General features: G+C 45.8%; 1 non-coding gene across 1 annotated transcript; it reads right to left on the bottom strand.

Moving 5' to 3' along the window:
• Positions 1–1414: 1414 nt before the first annotated feature.
• On the bottom strand, positions 1415–1488 carry TRNAN-GUU (transfer RNA asparagine (anticodon GUU)). The gene has a single exon. It is a non-coding gene; the product is annotated as a tRNA-Asn (tRNA).
• Between the last annotated feature and the right edge of the window lie 4512 nt (positions 1489–6000).

The raw sequence follows: 6000 nt of genomic DNA, 5'->3' as shown, positions 1-6000 counted from the left end.
TTTCCCCCGGTATCTTAGCTAGCGAGGGCCGTATCTTGTCATCGATGGTAAATCAATGGCACAGCCTGACCTTTAAGAGGGCTATATGCTTTATTTAAAACAGGCGAGTTGGAAAGAAAGACCGGTGAAATACAACTTCACCGGGAAGGGGGCATTTTTAACACGAATTCTGTTTTCTATAAACGGTAAATAGATCCTCGCAGAGTTCGCAGTCGGTCTGGAAAGCAGCCGTATTTCACACGACAGAAATGCTCATTGGAATCAGCTCACGGGCTCAGACACGGCGAAGGTGCCAACTTCTAATTGATACGTTTAGGCGAAGCTCCCAACGTAATTGCTTTTAACATTCATGTATGCAAAGCGGCTTCGTGCGGGCAGGGCGAGCCGGGAGAGGCAAACGCTGCCTGCCAGCAGGAAACGGGCCTGGAAACACCTCCTGCTCCGGGCGGGAGAGGGACCCGCGGGGGCACCGGGGCGGCCGGGCGGGCGCGGGGGGGCCGCGGTCCTGCCCGCCGGGCCCCGGCGGGGAGCCCCGCGGCCGGCTGTCTGCTGCCAGGCTTCGCCCCGGCGTCCTTTCTTCCTGGCGGTTTAAGCGCCGGTTGCGCAGGCTGGGAAGCCGCGCTGCCTTCGTCCATCGGGGAGAGAGTGTGCACGTCAACTTCTGCGCTAACGAGCACCGGCGGAGGCGGCGACAGTCGTACTCGACGCTCCTTGTAACGATCCTTCTCGCAAAAGGCATTTCCCCTCCGAGCCTCGGCTCCGACCCGCGTTATCCGATGGCGATAGCTGAAGTGCTGGAGCGCCATAAAGGCAAAGTGCCTCCTGAAGCAAAGCCTAATCGCTCGGCATCATCAGTAATTATCATTGCGCTGCTCAAATAAGGCGTTTTCCTCCGCACCTTCCATCGCGGGAGCAAGGGGTGAACAAACTCCCAGGGACGCTTCTCCCTGCCAGCCTGCGGACGGAGCCGGCCGCGGCAGCCCCAGCCCGGCTGCTGCCTGGGCGCTCAGGCAGCCGCTTCTCGCCTGCCGACAGCAGCGGGCTCCGGGGAGAACTCCGGGCGCGCAGGGAACCCGCAGCGGCCGGGGAGGACGAGGGCTGGGGGGGCAGCAGCGGGTCCCGCAGCCCTCCCCCACAGACGGCCCCCCTCGCCGCCGCAGGAAGGGCGGGCCGCGACCCCCCGGCGCAGGCCGGGAGCGCTCTCGCCCCACAGGCGCCGCGAGCAGCGCAGCCGTTCGCTGCCAGGGTGCGGGGCGGGCGGGAGCTGCCGCCGCCGCGCTCCCCTCCGGGGGCCCCGCTGCCCAGAAACACGCGGCGCCTGCCCGGCCGCCAGCGCTAATCTCACATCCTACCCGGCGCGCACGCACAAAACGACGGCCGCCTGGAGGGGAAGCGGTCGCGCTAAAAGGGAGCCCGTCCCTGGGTGGGCTCGAACCACCAACCTTTCGGTTAACAGCCGAACGCGCTAACCGATTGCGCCACAGAGACTCCTGCGGGTTAGGGCTCTCGCGGCGCGGTGATGTGTTGCGGCACCGCGGCGGGCTACGCCGCGCTCCCGTCCTGGCGACCTGCGGGACACCGCGTACCCCAACTGCGCGTGCCAAACCCGGCTCCTAAATAAAGCGTCTTGCGAAATGTGAAAAGAGGACTGAGGAAACAGTGAAAACGGCGGCTTTTCTTCTTCTAGCCGGTATGACAGATTGATTCCCAAAACGATGGTTCGCAGCAGTGTTCTTTTTCTGGGGAATAAATTCATGAATCAGAGTTAAACCAGCTTTTTCTTGGCTGCTGCTAAGTCATCCATTACACATGCGAGCCAAAATGTAATTCTCAAATAACATAGCAAAATTGCCCCATTAATATATTTAAAAGGTAATTTTAAGTTACTGCAGGGAACAGTTAGACTGTTTAAAACAGGCAGCATCCCTTTGCATGTGTGTAGGGAAATTACACTCACCTTTCAAGTGACTGAAAACAGCAGCGAAGAGAAGGCAACTTTCCTATTACCATTTTATCGAAATTTGCTTCCCACATTACCTCACGGTGAATGTATACCTACAGCTCTGCCAAGTAAAAAGTTGCCACATCCAAACCTAAGCAACTGTTTCCCTCCTTTTCTTTTTTCATCAACTGATACTGAGACTGTTTGAAGTCTTACAATACCAGTTGCTTCGTGTGGTCCCTGTGGCTCCACGAAGCTCTGCCTGATGGCTCTTCTGTTTGCTGAAAGCCTTTGGGGTCAAGCAGGCACATGGCACCCACTACCCAAGGACGGTGCTAACTCCTTTCCAAGAAGATGGCTGTTATCTCCTGGTCTCTGCCCACCCAAGACCAGAGAGTCTTCAGCAGCAGGAGTAGAGCAAGAACATGTTACGCCAGCTCTCATATTTTGTACAATTCTTTGTTCTTCAATACTGTAAGATTTTGTTCCTCAGCCTGGTGAGTACTTTAAGCTGATCGTTTATTGTCCACAGCTCAGCCTTTCTGGTTTTTCCAATACTTTGAAAAGAGCTACATAAATGTAAAAGTAATTAAAAGAATTAAAGATTGCATTTTGGGGCATCATGCCCACTGCGGCATGCTTTCCTACCCGGACCTCTGCTATTCTCAGCGTCAGAAGAATCAGTTCACAGGCCTGACCACTTCTATTTTCTATGTAGGAGGACAAGCAAACAGTCCTGTGATTTTATGCACAAGAAAATGGATATTTAGTCTGAATAAAGGCCTAACCCATAGACCAGTACTGATGAAACAGATTTTGGGCTCCGAAACATTTTACCTTATACACAGGAATATTCCCATTTGTTTTAATGAATGTAAACTTGGCTGTTTTCAAAATCTGTGTCTAGAGGCCAGGTCTCAAAAAGGACTTTGCTAAGCTGATACTGAGCACAAGCTCTGACTTTGCGATGTCTGAGAGGAGCACAGGACCTGGCATCAGACATCCCAGGCTCCTTATTCAATGTGCTGGGACAGTGAGAGCTCTGCAGGTGAGGCTACAGTGCCACTTGGCCCCTTTCTTCTCAGCATTCTTCCTCACCGAATCTGAGAGCCTTTCATTTAAAGTCTTACAAGGTAAAAAAGAAAATCATGCAACAAACATACACAACAGCGAATGCTACCTCTTCAGCTTGAAACCCAAAGGTCAGCAAAAGATCTGAACATGGATGACTTCTGCTGACTGCTGAAGCACTAACTGATGAGCCACCATACCAGAGAGCAACATTATTTGTCACGGCTCCATAAATGGAGATGATTAGCTATCTGTCCTTAGGAGAAGGTTTTTGACTGTATCTTTAGAAGAAAGGAAGAGGCCAAGTGCTGTTTAAGGTGTTCAGAAACCAGAAAGGGATGCTACTTCAGATTAATCGTCCTCCCGATCAGTGTTTTGTTCTTTATTTCTGGACAGCTCTCTTCCGTGAGACGCTGTTTCTTGTGGAGTTGCTTAATTTTTTTCAATATCTAGTGCATATAATTTAAATACCGTTATTGGAGTCACTAATTATGGATTGTATTATATTTTATATTTTTATAAACCCATAAATTTATACAAATATTTTCAATATTACTATGTTTTACTATGTAATATAAATATTTTAGATTGTATAATGTTTAGATATTTTATAACATTATTTTATTGTTATTGTGGGATCCGTGAACTTCAATGTTCATTGCTATGACATCTGTGACCTTCTTCACATATGGGCTTGGGTTCCTGAATGTCAGAGAAAGCCAATACAGGACAGAGGGAGAAACTGGATATCGTTTAGGAGTTGTATAAACATACCACATATTCATCCTATATTCAGAAAAAATAAGTCTAATTATTCACCCAGAGCTGTTCCTAAAATCAATTCAGTAGGATATAACAGAAACATATAAAATAAGAATCTCCCCTCCTATATCACAGAACTACTCATTAACTACTCTGTTTCTACCATTTCTCACAGGAGAGGACCGTTTACCCCCCAACAAGCACATGCGCCTACATTATTTATTATTCCATGTGTCATTTTTGGTCAACTGTCTGTCAGCTCTCGAGTTACAACTCGATCTAAACTACAAAAATTCGTAGTCACAAAAAAATTCAGAACAGCTACTCAGTTTCTGCCCAAATATATTTCCAATTGCTTACTTTGTAATGGAAGTCTGTAAGTGCACAGCTTACCACCCAAAAATTTCTTGCGTTTTCCTCTGAAACATATGATTCTAGTCCTTTCCAGAACCAGGACATGAAAGTAAATGAACAACTAACATAATTCAACGTCGTTGTTAAAATTATTAAAAGCAGAGAGTAAGATTTCCATGACAAAAGTTTTTTCTTTATGAAGCTGCAAGCACCAAACCATGGAAAGTATTATTCCAGAAGGATTCAAAAGGTTGGAAGAAGCAAGTATAGACAGGTATCTTGATTAGTTGCAAGACTTCTGTTCTTTTCATCAAATAAAATGCATTTGGAGATTTTTAAAATTCAGTTGTTTGTATACAGATTTGCTATTTTTCAGATACAAAGGTGGCTTACCACATTTTTTTTTAAAGACATTATTAACTAAACACTTCTATTCTTGGGTCTGTTAGTAACATCAAGAGTGTTATAACTGAAAGGACATCCCTGCAAATAGGATCAACTTACCTTAAAAGCAAGGAACAAGACTGAACAATAGTATTTTACTGACCTCTCCAGTTCACTTAGCTCTGGCTTCTCTTATAATGCAGGTCACACAAAAGAAGGCTGTACCTAGATGAGAAAATCCAGAAATCTTGGTGTGTTGCTAACTGTAGACTGTTGGGTAACCTAAAAGTCAATTGTTCTCCCATCCTCCATAACCATGTTTACCAAAAGAAAGTGGCATAGGCTTCATGGTTGTGGATCACAAAACGTATAGTTGCACTTATCTCCTGTTCAGGAGAGACAAAAAGTTTTTTCAATGTGACTAGTGACAAAATTATAGAACAGTCATCGCTGTCAGTAATTTGGAATATAGCCTGCAGCTGTGGAAAAAAAAAAAACAACACAAAAAACCCAAACCAAATAGAGAGGGCTACATTCAGAATTGATCTTCAGATCTCACCTGACGTAGTATAAGGGGAATTTTGCATTGCAATTCCCTGCAATCTGTCTGTTCTGAGTGACTACTGAAAAGAGTACAATCATTATGGCAGTCAGTTTAATAGTTTCCACACACACACAAAAAAGATACTGCTTCGAAAGTGAAAGAAGAAAATTTTGCTGGTATAAGAAGTGCGCATAACACTGAGGAGAGTAATAATGATGCTTCTCACATGGCATTTCTTTCTCTCAAGCACTTCTTATTATCGTGATAAGAAAGGGAGAAATTTCTGTCCTTGCAGGTTTTTTGAACTGCACCTACTAAGAATGCTTAAGAGTTCTTAAAATAATAGTGAATGTAATGAAAATAAGAATGAGTATTATGCAATCGAACCTCAGTGTTGTCTCTACAGAACACACAGGAAAGCAAAGGAATTGCCAGCCTGTGTTTTCAGGAGCAGCAACCTATTTTAGCATTTTCTGAAGTCCAGGATTCAGACTTAAGTTCTAAACATAGGCCTCAGTTCAGGGAAGCAGCTGTATTCAGAGGCAATATGAAAGCATGTGTTAACTCCAAGTACAATCAGATTAGTAGTATGGTATAAAAGTACTTTCTTAAATAGGTTAAATTTAAGAAAAAAAAAGTGAAGGGCAAATTTTAGAGCAGACTCAAAACTACTGGTCAGCTTTACATGTGTCCAAGTGGTATAATTCAGCCAGAACACTAATGTTTGAAGGAAAGGCAGTGAGAAAGGAAAACGCCGGTAAGCTTTGTGGATCCACTCCAGATATTTCCAAACAGGAATCCAACATGTTCGGCCAGACAGCAATCTTAAGAAACCTGTGCTGACAGGTTGTATGGGCAACACCACTTCTGGAGGCCTCAGACTGTTTCAGAGAGATCAGGCATCAAATTCAGGTGTCGGTGCTCTTTTCAGGATACATTCTTG

This window comes from Tauraco erythrolophus, chromosome 7 (genome assembly GCF_009769465.1).
Source record: "Tauraco erythrolophus isolate bTauEry1 chromosome 7, bTauEry1.pri, whole genome shotgun sequence".
In the NCBI taxonomy this organism is placed as follows: Eukaryota; Metazoa; Chordata; class Aves; order Musophagiformes; family Musophagidae; genus Tauraco; species Tauraco erythrolophus.
This window is presented reverse-complemented; position numbering and strand designations above follow the sequence as displayed.